The 18,581-nt window shown below is 41.7% G+C and overlaps 1 long non-coding RNA gene across 1 annotated transcript in view; it reads right to left on the bottom strand.

Moving 5' to 3' along the window:
• LOC130683810 (uncharacterized) overlaps positions 1-7,167 on the bottom strand; it is a 144,162-nt gene extending 136,995 nt beyond the window's left edge. Inside the window, exon 1 of the long non-coding RNA XR_008997807.1 lies at positions 7,128-7,167. This is a non-coding gene — a long non-coding RNA (uncharacterized LOC130683810). The remainder of the gene's footprint in view (positions 1-7,127) is intronic.
• Positions 7,168-18,581: the final 11,414 nt, after the last annotated feature.

Genomic DNA, 18,581 nt, shown 5'->3' with positions numbered 1-18,581 from the left:
CTCAACATAATAAAGGCCATATATGATAAACCCACAGCCAACATCATACTGAACAGTGAGAAGCGGAAAGCTTTTCCTCTGAAATCGGGAACAAGACAGGGATGCCCACTCTCCCCACTGTTATTCAACATAATATTGGAGGTCTTAGCCATGGCAATTAGACAAAACAAAGAAATATAAGGAATCCAAATTGGTAAAGAAGTTAAACTGTCACTATTTGCAGATGACATAATATTGTACATAAAAAACCCTAAAGACTCCACTCCAAAACTACTAGAACTGATATCGGAATACAGCAAAGTTGCAGAATACAAAATTAACACACAGAAATCTGTGGCTTTCCTATATACTAACAATGAACCAATAGAAAGAGAAATCAGGAAAACAATTCCATTCACAATAGCATCAAAAAGAATAAAATACCTAGGAATAAACCTTACCAAGGAAGAGAAAGACCTATACCCTGAAAACTATAAGACACTCTTAAGAGAAATTAAAGAGAACACTAACAAATGGAAACTCATCCCATGTTCTTGGCTAGGAAGAATTAATATTGTCAAAATGGCCATCCTGCCCAAAGCAATATACAGATTTGATACAATCCCTATCAAATTACCAATAGCATTCTTCAACAAACTAGAACAAATAGTTCAAAAATTCATATGGAAACACCAAAGACCTCGAATAGCCAAAGCAATCCTGAGAAGGAAGAATAAAGTGGGGGGGGGGGATCTCACCCCCCAACTTCAAGCTCTACTACAAGCCACAGTAATCAAGACAATTTTTTAGTGGCACAAGAACAGAGCCACAGACCAGTGGAACAGAATACAGACCCCAGATATTAACCCAAACATATATGGCCAATTAATAAATGATAAAGGAGACATGGACATACAATGGGGAAATGACAGTCTCTTCAACAGATGGTACTGGCAAAACTGGACAGCTACATGTAGGAGAATGAAACTGGACCATTGTCTAACCCCATACACAAAAGTAAACTCAAAATGGATCAAAGACCTGAATGTAAGTCATGAAACCATAAAACTCTTAGAAAAAAACATAGGCAAAAATCTCTTAGACATAAACATGAGCGACATCTTCATGAACATATCTCCCAGGGCAAGGGAAACAAAAGCAAAAATGAACAAGTGGGACTATATCAAGCTGAAAAGCTTCTGTACAGCAAAGGACACCATCAATAGAACAAAAAAGGTACCCTACAGTATGGGAGAATATATTCATAAATGACAGATCCGATAAAGGTTTGACATCCAAAATATATAAAGAGCTCACACACCTCAACAAACAAAAATTCAATAATCCAATTAAAAAATGGGCAGAGGAGCTGAACAGACAGTTCTCCAAAGAAGAAATTCAGATGGCCAACAGACACATGAAAAGATGCTCCACATCACTTGTCATCAGAGAAATGCAAATTAAAACCACAATGAGATATCATCTCACACCAGTAAGGATGGCTACCATCCAAAAGACAGACAACAACAAATGTTGGTGAGGTTGTGGAGAAAGGGGAACCCTCCTACACTGCTGGTGGGAATGTAAATTAGTTCAACCATTGTGGAAAGCAGTATGGAGGTTCCTCAAAATGCTCAAAATAGAAATACCATTTGACCCAGGAATTCCACTTCTAGGAATTTACCCTAAGAAATGCAGCAACCCAGTTTGAAAAAGACAGATGCACCTCTATGTGCACTATTTACAATAGCCAAGAAATGGAAGCAACCTAAGTGTCCATCAGTAGACGAATGGATAAAGAAGATGTGGTGCATATACACAAAGGAATATTATTCAGCCATAAGAAGAAAACAAATCCTACCATTTGCAACAACATGGATGGAGCTAGAGGGTATTATGCTCAGTGAAATAAGCCAGGTGGAGAAAGTCAAGTATCAAATGATTTCACTTATCTGTGGAGTATAAGAACAAAGAAAAACTGAAGGAACAAAATAGCAGCAGAATCACAGAACCCAAGAATGGACTAACAGTTACCAAAGGGAGAGGGACTGGGCAGGAGGGGTGGGAAGGGAGGGATAAGGGCGGAGAGAAAGAAAGGGGGCCTTACGATTAGCATGTATAATGGGGGGGCACAGGGAGGGCTGTGCAACACAGAGAAGACAAGTAGTGAGTCTACAGCATCTTACTACACTGATGGACAGTGACTGTAATGGGGTTGTTGGGGGGGGGACTTGGTGAAGGGGGGAGTCTAGTAACCATAATGTTATTCATGTAATTGTAGATTAATGATAATAAAATGAATTTAAAAAAAAAGAAAGGGGTCAGAACCAAGAAGGCTGTACTTGCAGAGCAATTCCAGATGATGGGGAAATTCTGAAGCTCGGCACAGGGTGAGCATCTTCTAGGAAAAGGGGTTTTCTCCGAGTGTGCTCATCACAGACCACACCCAGGGCTCAGTCTTCTGTTCAGTCTGCAGTTCCTAGGCTCACTCAAGTGCTGGTGGACCCTCTTGAAATCTTGGTAAAAAGTGTTTTTTGTATCATTTCCTAGGAGCTGCTTCACCTCCTCTCACTGACAAACTCCCCTCCTGCTGCCCAAAGCTCCCCCTCCAGGCTGTCAGGAGCCAGATTAGTTCCTCCACAGTCTAAGTCACTCATTTCCTATCTCCATCCCACACTTCCACTCTCTGTGTGCAAGGATGTGAGGGACGTTTCTGTCTTGTACTTACGAAAGTTACCCCATGGATTCATCATTTATACCTAACATGGGGTCATGGCGAAGGAGCAGAACAGTAGGGAGACATCTGCACACATACATACAGAATAAAATTAGATGTACAGCCACAGATGTTATTACACTGGAGAAATCCTTGGCAAAGAGTGAAAACAAATCTTGACAGTGTGTCACAGCCAGTATCCTGACATTTGCTCTTCTTCCCGGGATCCCCGCTTCTTGTTGTATCGATGCCACCTTCTGAGCAGTCACAAAGGCCTAGAGCGGCTCACTCCACCTTCCTCTAGCACGGCGCGTAGCCCTGCACGCCTACGTCCCTTCTGTACCACGTACACCCACGTACGCCTACATCCCTTCTATACCGTGCATACCCCTGCATCCTGCCCTCTATGGTGCATAGCCCTGCACGCCTACGTCCCTTCTGTACCGCGTATACCCACGTACGCCTACGTCCCCTCTATACTGTGCATACCCCTGCATCCTGCCCTCTATGGCGCATAGCCCTGCACGCCTACGTCCCTTCTGTACCGCGTACATCCACGTACGCCTACGTCCCTTCTGTACCGTGCATACCCCTGCATCCTGTCCTCTGAGGCCAAAGCTGCTTTATTTCTGACGCTTCCTTGGTTCTTACCAAAATTAAGTTCCCTTTAATGAAATGGGTGAGGGGGTGGGGCAGAGAAGCTGCAACAGGAATAGGTATCATTTTGAGTCTCAAGGTAGAAACACAGTATATTAAGGCGGAAGGCAGGGCAGGGCTGGAGGTAAGGTTGGGGTGATGTGCTGGCGAATACCTAATCACATATATTCTTCATATTCCGTATCTTGAAAATGGGTGTCCAGAGCCTGTTTGGAGATGCAGTCGCAGCGGGATGTGGACTGACAGGCTGTTCACATCAGCTCTCATCATCACCACACAGCAAAGCCCACTCCAGGCTCTGCACCCACCAACACACACCACAGAGCCAGAACCTCATTACACAGACACACCCATCTTCTCTCGAACTGTACTCTTCTGTTCTCATTCTTTAAAATTCAGAATTATTATTCCCGTTTTCAGGAACTGTCAGAGAATTGTCATCCACGAACCTTAGCATAAAACAGGTGTAAATTACCAACAGCTGCTCTGAATTAAAGCTTCACAGCAGCCCGACATGTAAAACATATAAAGGAAAATCTAGTCTGCGAGAAACAAAGGTGAGAAGCTAAGACCCACACCGCCCCGGGCTCACCCCCAGCCCCACCCATGAGGGAACCCCACAAACACAGATGAAACCCCCGCCCAGCACAGCCCCGGCCCGCACACAGGGGCGCACACTCCCCCACGGGAGGAGTGGTCACCAGGCGTGAGGGTCCTGTCCTGGAACCTGGTGCTCCTGGGCTCTAGCTCAGGTCTGTCTGCGGAACTATGAAGCCACTGGTATTGTAAATTGTTCAGTTAATTAAAAAATAATTTTGTAATTTACAATTAAAAATATTGTAAAAGGAAATTATTTAAAAGGGAAAAAGAAAGTTGAGAAGAAATAACAGTCCCCATTTGTTATTCCTGTGTTCTGCTATTCATCACTACTTCAGAGTCAAATGCTGTGGAGCTGAGGGTTATTAATTGCTGTGTTCACAGTGTGTCTCTTTGTCTGAGGATAATTTCCCATCGAGAAGAGTCTGTCTTCCTTGCCTGCTTTTTCTATAGCCTCTCCTGACAGGAAGCTGATCTTGGGGATATCATTAAAATTGACTAGAGATGGGAAATGAGAGGCTCAGCATTTTCCTAATGGCAGCTGAGAAGTGATGTTTGCAATGGGATTTCACTCAATGATTTCTGTCCCTTTGGCATGAAAACATTACTGATAAATGCTACATTCATTTCTCCAAACTTTAGAACTGTGTATCTACGAGCTTTTGAATTACTCATAAATAATTCTTGATGCAGTCTCTGGTTCCTTTAGTATCTCTTCAGTGATTCATTGATGGTATGAGAATGCAGAGACTCATTTCCAAATTAATTCAAAAGCCAGAGAAAAATCCTATTCTTTCCAAAGGTCAAACACTGTGATAGACTGGGGTTAGTAAAAGACTTTGAAGAATGTTTTGCAAGGTGTTAAGAGCAACTCAGACTTTACCATGCCCAATTTTAATAGCAAATATATAAATAATAGTTTTGTTAAAAGTAATGCAAAACACCATAGGAAAAAACGGCAGAAATAATGAATGAGAAAATACTGACCAACATTAAAAACCACCATAAAGCTGTTAAAACACTAACTTCTTTTTGCGGTGACTTAATTATTTCAAGAGCTGTCAATATACTTTGTCATGAATAGCAAAAATTCATAGAGAAATATGCATTTACAAATAATGTTATGGTAAACTTTACTTTACTACAGTTTCATTTTTATGAGTTTAGACAAAAGTAATCTCTGGCAAAATCTGAAATTTAAAAAAATCTCTGAAGCTATTTGAGACTAATTGCTTTGGAAGTTTCAAATACAGACATTTTGATCATAAGCTTTCAATGAATGCAAAATAAGAAAGAACACTAAATTGCTTATCAGTCCCTAAGGCCTTTTGTCTAGAGCTGACCGACTTGGAGGAGAAGGGTGAGACCCAAATAACTCAGATGAAGCAGGTCTGAACTAGAGAACACTCAGTGAGGGAAAGCTGGGGGTGCTGTTCAGTGAAAGAAACCACCTCTAGTGCCCACACACCACCCATCCTCTAGGCCCCCAAGGCCCTGCACACAGACACTTGAAAACGTGCAATGGCTGCTATGCCCATGTGCAATGCTGCTCACATGCCTGTGGCTTCGGTGGCTTGTCGGAAGTCACACTTGCCTCCTACTCATCACCTGTCCTACAAATAGACTTTTGATGCTTACATAATATCATAAGGAAATGGAAGCTCCCCTGGCCGGGATGCTCACTGGGCCCTGATCTGATGCAACCGGCCTACTGGGCAGCCGGCGAGGTGCAGACAGATCGAGGACTTGCCTGAGGTGGACGTGACTCCAGCACCCGACCTGCCACGGCCAGAATACAGCTGGGATAAACCCTCTGGCCCATGGCGTTCTATTGTTATTTGGTCTCAGTGAATCCAGAGTGGACGTGCCTGGAGCCGAAACTTTCCAGTGCTACATATACAAGGGGGAAATCTGTGATATTTTTACCCCACACTTCCGTTTTCACATAAAATGTGAATCAGTAGTATCAACAGAGAACTATTCCCACCGTTGGGCATTTTGTAGATTCTTGATCATGTTTCTGGCTTCAGAGCTCCAGTAGGTGTGGGATGGGATGGGATGGTGTCAGGTGAATCCCATGGACAGGCAGCTGACCTGGATCCTACCACGAAGTACTCAAAACTATCCCGCGTCCTATACAGCTGTGGGTTGTCCCTGCCAGAACTGTGTGGAGGAGAAGCTTTTTTATAATTGATTACCTAAGACTGGAATCTAATTGTATTGCACGTAAGTAAAAAGTATTTAAGAACCAGCACAGAGCTCTTACTGGTTAAGAGCAAGAATTCCAGAGCTGGCTCACCAGGCTTTAAATTCTGCACCATCACTGGCTGTGTGACCTTAGGTGAGTCACTTATGCTCTTGAGCTTTGGTTTCTGTATTGCAAAGTACTACTTTTGGTTTCTGTATTGCAAAGTACTATGTGTATTGCACGTACTTGCAAAGTAATGATGATGATATACCAGAGCTGTTGTCATGAGCACACGGCAAAGACCAGGAACAGTGCTCAACAGACAATAAATGCTCCGCACGCCTTCATCGTTTTCAGTATTTTCTAACAGAGAAGTGTGGGAAATGGAAATTCCTATGGCCAGGATCCTCACCCAACCCTAAACTACTTGATGATACAACTGGCCTGCTAGGCTAATGATCCCACACCCTAGGCAATGAACTATGACTGAGTCGCTGTATAAAGGGCTCCGCCCAGTGCTCTGCAGGCAGAGACAGAGGTGGGTTACGGGTCTGCAGCTCCTGGATGCAGACGTGACCACAGAGCTCAGACCTTCCCTGGGAGAACAAAGCCAGGCATAAACCCTTTCCCCCCAAGAATGATCCATTGTCATTCCTTAGTCTCACTGAATCCATAGCGAACTGGCCTGAGGCTGAAACCCTCAGGCAAAACAAGAAGTAAGGCAAATTGGTAGAAAATTGTACTATGAATTTCATTTTACTGTAGGAAATGATGGTATAAAACTTTTGGTCTTAAAACATGTCATTGGGTCTTACAGGTTTGAGAATTTCTGAATTGAAATGTGACTTTTCTGAGACCTAAAAATATGGATTAAGAGGGGCAGGCAAAGGTTAAAGGGATATTCATAAGATGACATTTTTCCCAGGTATAGCATGTAACATTATTCCCCAGACAAAACTTATCTTAACTTTCATACATATCTATACTTACCTTTATTTCAATGGCTTTTGGAGCAAGATGCTGTATCCTGAGTCTTTCAAGGCAAGACCTTGGTTGAACAATCTATGCTGCAAATTTTAAAAAGGAAAAAAGAAAAATCAGTATATGCCAGATGGCTTCCATAAACTCAGCTGGTGACCTGTGAGTTTGGAGGCCTTAGGCTGGATTAACTGCCTTAAAATTTTTCATTAATTGCTTTAAGGAATTGATTTATAACTACTGAGAACGGCTGTGTAGCAACCAAGAAGTTATTTCACAAATAACTGCAGAAACTACACACTTGGAATAAACAAACTGCAAAACACAGGTGGGGAAAAACATTGCTAAAGATACTCTATTTACTCAGGATCTTAGAATGACAGAATTGGACGGTCTCCAGAGCAAGACGGAAAGCCGACGTTACAGCTCTAAAGAGAAGTCCTGCTGCTCTGGAGTCGCCCTAAGTCTGTGTGCAAACTTCATTTTGGTTGGGTGGGCAGATTCGCTCCTTGCAAATTCATGCTCACTAGGGACAGGTCCTAACGTGTATCATACGCACTGAACTACCCGATTCTCTTTTCACGTGCCACTGACAAGGGCTGGCATCTCAGGAGGAGCACTGAAGAGCTAGGGCTGTTTCTCGTTGGCCTCCCTGTGTGTCTGCTCAGCTTCCTCTGCCCAGGAAAGGCAGGTCGTTTAGCAGGGAACTGGACGGAGCCCCACCTGCTCTTCATCTGCTCCTGTAGATAAGGGTGGGGGGTCTGTAGGTTGGCGCTCAGATGTTTATCATTCATGGTTGTTCATGAAAAGTTCTGGGTGTTTTATGGCATCTTATTATTTTAAATAAACATGATACTTGTTTCTTGAAAACATACTGTCCCTGTTGCTAATTTCTATTCGTAAAGACTTGGGTGATTCCACAAAGAGGAGAGGGTTCCTTGTAGCAATATAATACAGAGCTGTAAAGGATATGGATGAATACATGTAACCCAAACATTTTATTCTGTCCCTGTCTTTTTGTTTTTAATCCAGTTCCTGCAGTCTTTCAGCTTTCTGATTATTCTAGTTTGTTCGTCTCTCTCCAAATAGCTCTGAACTACCAATATCTTTTTAAAGTTTTGCAAAGAATACGGAGAAAGGAGTGCCTAGAGTTTAGGTTTAAAATACCATCTTACATGAATCTCTGATAAAACTTCTCTCGAATTACTGATAAATCTCTCCGGAGCTGACAGACACAGCAGAAAATGAACGGGAAGGGAGGGCAGTTGGAGGGGAGGGAAGAGAAAGGAGGAAGAAAGAAAGAAAACATTTACAAACAGAAGAAAATTCTAGATCTATTTTTCTAACTTTAGCCAAAATTTATGTAGAATTCCTAAGAACTGATGAAAATGCATTAGGAAATACACAAGTAGGCTCATAATATTATTATTATTACATTATTATTATTATTATTATTATTATTATTAGCGGTGGTGGTGGTAGTAGTTCTATTAGGAATGATAAAAACACCAAGAAGCCTGGTGGGGAGGTCAGAAGGTGTCTGACCTGTTCGGCTCGCCCCTCCGCATCTCAGGGACACACCCTGGGCCGCAGAGAACTGGGCACCAGGCCTGTATTGGGTGGCAAGGCCTTCTGGAGGAGGACACTTCCCCAGACCAGGCCTGGCCTGGCACCGTCAGATCCACGGCACTCAGGATGCGCGCGACCACTGGACGCCACCAGCAGACGAGGCCACTGCGACCGACGCGCCAGCGCAAAACAGCACAGCTCGGTGCATGTCAGGTCCGGACACAACAGGGACCGAGGAGCAACCTTTGCTGCCTAATGTCACTGTTGTTCTTTACCGACTACAGATTGAGCCATTTCCTTCCTCCTTCCTTCTAGATGCAACACAGACACCTAGAAATAACACCACTACCCCTCCCACGATCCCGAGTCCCACCTCCTCAGACCCTTCTCGAACCACCCACCCTAAGCTCAAATTTCATTAGTGCGGTTCCTGTGGAAATAAGCAAGGGCCAGTCAAATGAGACAAGCAGCCTATTTATTCAGAGCTTGACAGAGTGAGGGAGTCAGGCGCTGTCACCTGCATTTGGGCAGAGACCTGAATGCAGCCGGAGGAGTGGGAGAGGTCAGAGGGCAAAAACGTAAGGCTTCAAATGCAGCCTGATGGAGGCCGTCGGTGTGGGAGCAGCAGGGTGCTCACGAGCAGTGGGCAGCCTGTGTGACTGGTCAGAGGCGTATACTCGGCTCAGTTTGGTTGATCTTAAACAGGAAGCAGGGACAGAAATTGGGAAAACTGTCAGTTATTAACGAGTCCTGGCCATTTGGGGCCAACTATTACTTGGGGTGATGGTCTGTAAACCGGGCCCCACACGGAGGGCAAGCAGAGACCCAAGTGGAGGCAGAGAGCTCCAGGTTGGTATGTGGCAGGTTTACCAAGCAAGGCGACCCACACACAGGCTTGGCCTGGGCGGCCACCACAAGATGAGCAGATCTCTGCTCCTACCTGCCAGACTCTTGAAAGTTTGTCAAAGCCTCCACTAGGTTCAGTCACATGGTGTCCAGCTGTTCTCAACACCATCTTACTCCCTCAAGGCTGTGCCTTAAAACAGCTTGTACCATGAGAATGCGGGGTGCTGGGCGGTGGGGAGGGGGTTGCAAAGCCCCCCATTGCCCGGGTCCAGCTCATAGGTCACCTAGTGGCCGCATGCCCCCATGATCTCCTACAACGGGGTTCTTGTTTGGCTTCCTGGGTTGTTGCTAGGAATGTGTTTTGACTTCCTCTATGTCTGGTTTGTAGCACGATGGCTTCCTGGACTGGTTACTTTGGCTGGTTAGAATGGGTTGGTTGCTTTGGGTTCTGCAACACTGGGTCAGAGCTCCATTTCTGAATAAGGTCTAATCACAGTCCATTTATAAACTCATTCTCTTATTTCTTTATAATATTATTTTACTAAGACACCCCACAGTTGCCTATGGTGTATAGACCACTCAGACCTACATTTGCTAGAAATGCTAAAAATGTTAATACACACAGTCTAGTAACCTGTCTGCTAGGCTTTCAAATGCCCGTGAACACAGATGCTACAAATAGGTTAGACCACCCCTCCTGGGTATGGCAATGCTGGCTCTCACATCCTCGGATCTAGGTCAGTCAGTTGCTCAAGTTCACACTGACCTGCGTAGATGATCTGTTTCTACATATACATCTTTGATGCCTGTATGACTGAAATAGGCAATCTGCAATATTTTTATTCCACATAAAATGCAAAGCAACAATCTCAAAGGAAGAATGACTCCCACCTTAGGGCTTTTTGCAAAGTTTCGGTGGTGTTTTGATTTTACAAAGACAGTAGGTAGTAGGGAGTGCTGGCGAACAGTGCCACAGTTCCATATGTATATTTTCCCTGGCTGCCAGGGGCCAATAAATTCAGATTTGTTTGACTAGAGGCATATTCCTGGTGGTCTTTGTCTGGAGGTCAACAGAAGGGGAGGTTCACTGCGATTCATCCAAGATCCTTCCTGCCTTAGCCTGGGACTCTCATGTCAGTGAGCGTAAGCCTATCTGGAGCCTGGAAGTCTCTAATTGTCCAACACTCTACCCTGCTTATGGCTGGCAGGTTATTTCAAGCTGAATTGTGCAGCCATATTTCACTGAAGCCTTTAGTTTGTGGTTAATTTTGCTTGATATTCTCGGTGACAATAGGCCAATGTGTAAGTTCTAGAGACAGGAGGTTGCACATCTTTATTAACTCCTATGGTTTTGCTCAATCCTCTCAAGATAAAACTGTCCCCAACCCCCATCTAAACACCTGCTCCCTTCAGGATTTCTCACTAACACATTAGTCTTTCTGCATATTCTCTAACTGGCAAAATTTCAACAGTAACATTTTAGGACTGTAGAGGCTACTTTGATAAGGTTTTGGAATGGAACTCAACTCAGTAAGATGCATAATCCAATGGCTTTGAACAGATATTTTTGAAAGAAAATGTGCCTGCTAACATATGGACAAGCAGTTTCTCATATCATTAATCATCAGTAAAACTCCATTAAAACCACACTGAGATTCCATTACACATCCATTAGAATGGCTAAGAATTGAAAGACTGACAATTCTTGTTGAGCATTGTTGAGCAACAGGAATTCTCATATATTACTGCTGGGAAAGTAAAATGGAAAAACCATGTAGGAAAAAAATGAGCTGTTTGTATTACACTTAAACATGCATGTCTATCTGGCTTGGCAATTTCAACTCCAGTTTTTTACCCAAATATCACAAAAACAAACGTCCACATCAATAAATATATATGGCTGTCCACAACAGTTTTACTTATGATGGCCCCAAGTTGAAAACAATACAAATGTCCATCAATAGCTGAGTGAATAAACATATATTTGGTGATATCCACACAATGGGATACAACTCAGATAAAAAGGGAAGATCTGCTACTGCAAACTCTCTTATGTAGATGAATCTCACCAGAGCATAGACTGGTGATCAAAACCAGATACAGAAATTACATGCTATATGCTCCCATTTTCATTATATTCTAGAAATAGGAATGAATCTCTGGTGACTGAAAGCACTTCAGAAGTTGCTTGGTTCCACGACTGGAGAGAACTGACTGCAAAGAGACTGACGGAATCTTTTGGAATTACAAAAATATTTACATCTTTATTGGGTTGGCAATTATACTCAGGTATGTATTTGTCAAACTTCATCAACCTATATACACTAATATGTGCGTTTAATTTTATGTAAGTCAATTTTAAATTAATTAACCTTCATAAGTTCTGAATTTTTATCTGATGTCTATGATATCATTTCAGAATTTTGTTTTTCAGGGACAGCAGTATTATAAATACTTTTATTTGGCTTATGTTTTACCAAAATCCTTGGCATGCAGAGCTCAACTGTGTATTACTGTGTCCAGGCTCACTGCACCTTCCTTTGGTACGTGCTCAATCCCAGTCATTTCTGTTAGGAGGATCCCTGAAATCACGGGGCAAAGCAGTGAACTATCTGCACGTCAGTTAAGAGAACTTTACATTTAAGTTTATATTTTGCTGTCATGTTTATTTGAACAGTTCTAACTACTGGTTTGATATCATGTATCCAATAACAAACAGAAGACTTCAAGGTGCACAGCCGCATTACTCCTAGTGCCCTTTCTAATTATTGGAGTTTATATTATTTCTATAAAAAAATACAAGATAGAGAGGGAATCAAGGATCTTTATTTTTAAATGATTTTTTGTATTTCATCAAGGTGAAATTCATTTGAAGCTTATTTTTCAGTCGATACAGAAGAATCTGCATGTGGTGATAAGACAGGAACACACACTGCAGGTGAGTTTCAAGGCAGCAGAAAGCAGAAGTCACAGGTTAAAGTGTAATCAATTTTTATCTTCCACTTTCTCCTTTTTTTTTTTTACTTGAATGCAGCTCCAATCAATAATAGTCTTAAAATTCTAGATTATCTATGAAACTAAGAAAACCTGTCTTAGGTAGCTAGATCCTCTAATCAAATACTGGCAGATGAGATCTTGTGGATGATAAAAACAGATTTAAAACCCAGAGTGCCATTATTTGATGAGAATCATAGCGCACTTACTGAAGTCAAGGTGACACATGCATTCTGTAGCACGTGCTTAGTTCTGAAGTCAGTACTGTTCCTCAACGATACAACCACGAGTTATGATTACTGCTTTCAGTAGTACATATTTAAAAGCTATGGTCAAATATTTTCCTGTTTGCATAACTAAGATATTCGATCTATATTTAAAATCTGATCTAAATCCAAAATACATTATAAAAGTAGAAATGCTCATTGTGGAAGTAATATTGAATCAGAGCTTTAATATATGAAATAATCACTAAAATAGTTATATGTTTGTCTTATTCCAGGTCTTGTGAAATCACTCCCTAGAGCCTTAATTTAATTACTTCCAAAAATCAGGTACCATAAAATTGGGTAGCTCAATGTACGCTACCTAATAATGAAAACTTTGTTCCCTTTAGAAGTATTGAGTGTGGTAGTGCATTATTTATAGTGTTGCCTGGCAATTCAGGACGTTTTTAGTGTGTCTGTGTTTTGTGGGCTAATGAACAGATATTAGAGGGTGGAGTAATCACCATGGGTAGGGATTAGAAAGGAAAATTGTATTGATACCAAGGGTATAAATCGATGTATAAATCTGGGTGCAGTCATTTTCCTGTAAAGTCTTGCCTGTGGCCTGCCACAAGAAGAGCGGAATCACACCGGATCTCCTGTGTGATAATGAAAAATTAATAAATTCTTTAAATGTGTAATACGTGGATGAAAGGATATAATCAAGTATCCATCTATTAATATGCTGGATGACAAGTCATAACCCTTAGAAGATGAAGACCTGGAGTCAGGCCTAGTTTTACTTCACAGTTTCGTAATACGGACAAGACCCAATCACATCTTGACCTTCCATTTTGTTACCGAAATTGTCAGCCAACAGCGGCCCCATTTGCTACTGTCAAGCTCTGAGATCTTCAGAAATTCTGATTTTATTTTCATTTTCTATCACCTAGTTTTCCAAAAGTGAGAGAAGTCTGAGGAAGTTGATTTGGGGGTGTAAGGATGAGCACATAAGTAAGCCTCCCACACCAGGTGCTCCCTGGGAATCAGGTGGTTTGACGGGCAGCACAGCCAGAAAGCTCTACGAGTCCAGAAAATCAAAGGGAAGGAAGTACTAAGATGAATCTTGGAACTTTTCTGCATAGCTAACAATAGTTTACAATATCCATAACTAATAGGAAGACTAGAAGGCTAAGTTCTGAAATATGAGTGAGAATAAAAATAGCAGATTTTATTTCAGCTGTTGTGAAGTGTAGAAAAATAAACAGTCCTGCTTTCACTCTGTGGCACTGATAACTGCTCAAGAGGAAGCTGAGAATTCTAGCTAGAGTGTTCTAAATGTTTCTAATTTTTAAAATTTCTGATTACCAGGGGACCTAAGCCCATATATGGCACTCTATTACAATTTGTGTATATCTCCTAGATCCCTGTGTTATGAGATTAAAGCCTTAAATACCAGGAAACAGTCTCCTAACAGCATTGATCTTAGCCATGAATTAACTCAGGAAATAAAAATTAGTAAAAATTAGGTCCATTCATAGGAACATCTTGACTATATTAGTTCGTTAGGTAAATCATATCCCAAATGAAGATGGAAAGACTCTATGCAGCCCATAGAAAAGGTGCTCTGACAATAACTCTTATTTTTGCCCTGAATATATTGAATGGAGAAGAACTCGAAAAGTCTTGTCCAGCGTTCAGTGTGAGGCCTCCTGTCTGTTCTGTACCACCTTTTCCATCTCACAATCACAAAGCAAGGTACCGAAAGCTTACATGGTAACTAACACCTTAAAAAGTAACCAACAGTAAATAAGTGGGTAGTGTGTTACCAGCGATCTGCTACAATGTTGGTGATATCAGCACAGAAAATCTTCAAACTGTGCTATAAAATACAACTCTCGTTGTACAGGCGTCATGACGCACTGAAGGCCGCACGGTTGACGGGGCAGAAGCACGCGGGGTCACACGCAGAGGCTGCCACCCTGGGGTGCCTCCGGGGCTGGGACGCATCTGCCAACTGTCCTAACCACAGAAGGGGCAGATGTGGATTCTCCACAGGTAGACACCATGCGGCACCTCTGCGTTTGGCACACCAGTCATCACATTGTCAGGGACACAAAATTTTCAACCCAGAAAATTATTAATAGGTTGAATTTTGTTGTAAAAACAGAAGACGACAAAGTTTATCAGCATGGATTATTTAGTATAATCCTTGATCACGTGTTACTGAAGGGACTCATGTAATGTGAAGCAGGCTGTCAAATAATACACATTTTTACATTTTTCCAAATTAAAAAATCTCAATTAACTATCCTGCTATACTACCCAAAAAAGCCTAAGCTGGTGTGCATGTAATGTGGCTAGTAATGGTCTAACTTCTACTTTCTCGTACTAAAGTGGGATTTCTTTGGCTCTATAAAAGGCAATAAAGTTATGTTCACATGTGTAAATCAGTCCTATTCTTCTAGGAAATGTAGTAAGCAAAAATACGATCTTAATCCAATTGCAACAGAAACCAATCAGAAGTATGATCATTTAATAATGAAATTTGATCATTCTAAGTATTAGATTGTAAAAGGACTCAAACCTTCTATGCACATGCTACAATACACTCCTTAAGTACAATACACTCCCTAATACACATACTGTTAGCACATCCTTCATTTAGCTTTTCAAGAAATTGTTTCTTGCATAATGCATTTCTTGACATCTTCCCTCTGTCAACAGCTCCTGGTACCTCTTCACCCAGAATAGCCATAGCCTGTCAAATTCCTTGATAATACACTTACCACAAATTTACTTGATATAAAAGACCATAAGATTAAAAAATTAACAAAAACATGTAAAACAAAACTTAATGTGATAGAGGGCATATGAAAGATGAAATCTCTTCATTTGTGTTTCTGACGAACCTGAGGAGCAGAAGATATCATAACATCTAATAGGACTTAGGCAAGCCTCTTAATTTACTGGCTTTAATCTAACCTGAGTCACTATATGATTATAAAACTTGATTAACAGCTTTCCTAGATATGAAATAAGCCCAGATCACCTTCAGTGTTGCAATTCAATTGAAAATGTGAGAATAGAACTGGTCCCTTCAGCGGTACTCACTGAGGTGGCAGCCCTCTTCTTTTTCATATGTGACAACTAAGTCACAAGGAAAAGTGCTGCCCCTAAACTGGAGACATAAACAGGCAGATAGAGAATCACAACTTGCTGGAAGGAAACCTTAAAGCCTAAATCTCAGAGATAATTAGCATCAGGGTAGAAAAACCTGAACTATAACTGATGAACCTCTGCAGACTCAGTGTGGGCAAAGCGGAGAGATAAAACACCCAAGGGGACCCAGTCACAGGGAGCCCCTATCTGTTTTACCTCCAGGACACCTACCAGTGATACCAGAGAAAAGTCCCCCAAAGCTCTGGCGTAAGGAGGGAAAAGGAGCCACTCTGAATCACATCAGAGCATTCTGCTCTTCACAGGCCTGCTCTCAGGACAAGCGTTTGACCTCACTTGCCAGGGTTCTGGCACAGCCTAACTGATCTGGGGAAAGCAAAATACCCAACTCCAGCCATCCTCTCTGACCCAAGGGCTGGAAGGAGAGAAGACGTACCCATGAAGTTCCCAGACCAGGCGCAGAGACTCACCAAAGGACAGATGTAATCATGAGACCATAGAAGGCTTCCTCTCCCTCCCCAAACCCCTTACCACTACATGACTAAAGTCCTATTTGCCACAGTACTTTTTACCCAATAAACCATGTCCCCCTTTTAATAAAAAATTACAAAGTATACTAGAAGGTAAAAAACACAGTTTAAAGAGATTGAACAAAAACATCAGAACCAGGGAAAGCAGGAGCATTGGAATTATCAGACCATAATTTGTTTTAAAGATTATTAATATGCTAAGGGATTTAATGGAAAAAGTAGACAACATACGAGAGCAGTTGGATAATGTAGGTAGAGATGGAAGTTCTGAAAAAGGGAGTTAAAAAGTAATGCAAAAACACTGGAACAGAAATGAAAAATACCTTTGATGGGCATTTTAGCAGAGTGGACAAAGAATCTCTGAGCCTGAGAAGATGACAGTAGAAACTTCCAAAACTGAAAGGCAGAGAGAAAGAAGACTGATTAAAATGGAACAGGATGTCCAAGAACAGTGAGACAACTGAAGAGGCGTAACCAGTGTATTACGGGAAAGCCACAGAGAGAGAGGAATGGAAGCATTATCTGCAGCGGTACTGACAGCTCCCCGAATTAAAGACAGACTCCAAAGCCCAGGAAGCTCAGGGGACACTAAGCAGTACCTACACCAAAAGAAAAGACCCTATGTGTGTCATATTCCATTTCAGAAAATAAAAATTTTTTTAACTCTTGAAGGACACCAGAGGAAAGATAACTTAAACAGAGGGGAGCAGAGACAAAAATTACATCCAATTTCTCCTTAGAAACCATGCAGGAAGGAAGGAGGTGGAGGGAAATATTTAGTGTTGAGAGAGAAAACCAGCAACTGAGAATTCTGTGCCCTGTGAAATGATCCTTCCAAAGTAGAGAAGAAATAAAGTCTTCCTCAAACAAACAAAAATTGAGGGAATCGTTGACAGCACACCTGTCTTGCAAGTAATGTTAAAAGATGTTCTCTGGAAAATGATTTGAGTCAGAAACTCAGATCTACGTAAAGTAAGGAAGAGCATCTGAGATGGAATGAGTGGGGGCAAAATAAAAGCTTTATTTTTCTTATTATTAATTGATCCTTCAGAAAGTAACTGCTCTTCTGTAACTTCTTTCTATGTTGACAGACAGTGAACACACTATATAAGGAGTGAGGATTTCATAACAGGGTAACTGCTGAATCACTGTGCTGTACATTTGAAACCAATAAAAGATCATGTATCAAGGATACTTCAATTAAAAAAAAGAAAGCAAGTGTTCAAAACAGTAATAGCAACAATGTACTTGATGATGCATGTTTATATCCACAAGCATGCTCATGCGTAAGTGAAATGAAGGCCGGCAATGACCTCTGGGGCAGAGGGCGGGACCGAGGGCAGATATTCTATTAGAAGGTACTTGCTGTGAAGTGGTGCACTGGTATTCAAAAGTGGAATCTTAGGAGTTGTAAAGATACATTGCAAAGTCAAGAGCAACTGCTAAAAAGTTAAAAAACAAGTGTTATTGGTGTACTAAGAAAAGAGAGAAAATGAAATGATATAAAACGTTCAATTAAAACCACAAAAGGCAGAGAAAGAGTAGAAGTCAAAACCAGAACAAAGAACAAGGACAACATACAGAAAACTAGCAAATGTGGTGGGTATTAAACTGAAAATATCAATAATCACCTTAAACATCAATGTTCTAAACACCATCTTAGTGAGTTCAGGCTGTTAGAACAAAGAACACAGACGGGGCGGCTTAAACAACAAACATTCACTTCTCACAGTTCTGGAGGCTGGCAGTCCAAGGTCAGGGAGCGTGAAAATCTGAGCTCTGGTAGGAGCCCTCCCCCTGTCTGCAGTGGGCATCTTATTTTCCCATCTTCATATGGTGAAGAGAGAAAGATAAGTTCTAGTCTCTTTCTCTTACAATGACACTAATCCCATCACAAGGGCTTCAACCCCATGACCTCAGCTAAACCAAATCACCTCCCAGGGACCTCACCTTCTAGATCCATCGCACTGAGGGCTGGGATCTCCACATACAGGTTTTACGGGGCATAGTCACAAATATGCGGCCACAGCATTCTGCCCCAATACGCCAATTAAAAGATAGTGACTATCAGAGATAAAAAGCAAGAACCAACTATATATTTGCTACAAAGAACCCATTTTGAAATATAAAGACATATATAG

Source organism: Manis pentadactyla, chromosome 1 (genome assembly GCF_030020395.1).
Source record: "Manis pentadactyla isolate mManPen7 chromosome 1, mManPen7.hap1, whole genome shotgun sequence".
Lineage (NCBI taxonomy): Eukaryota > Metazoa > Chordata > Mammalia > Pholidota > Manidae > Manis > Manis pentadactyla.
This window is presented reverse-complemented; position numbering and strand designations above follow the sequence as displayed.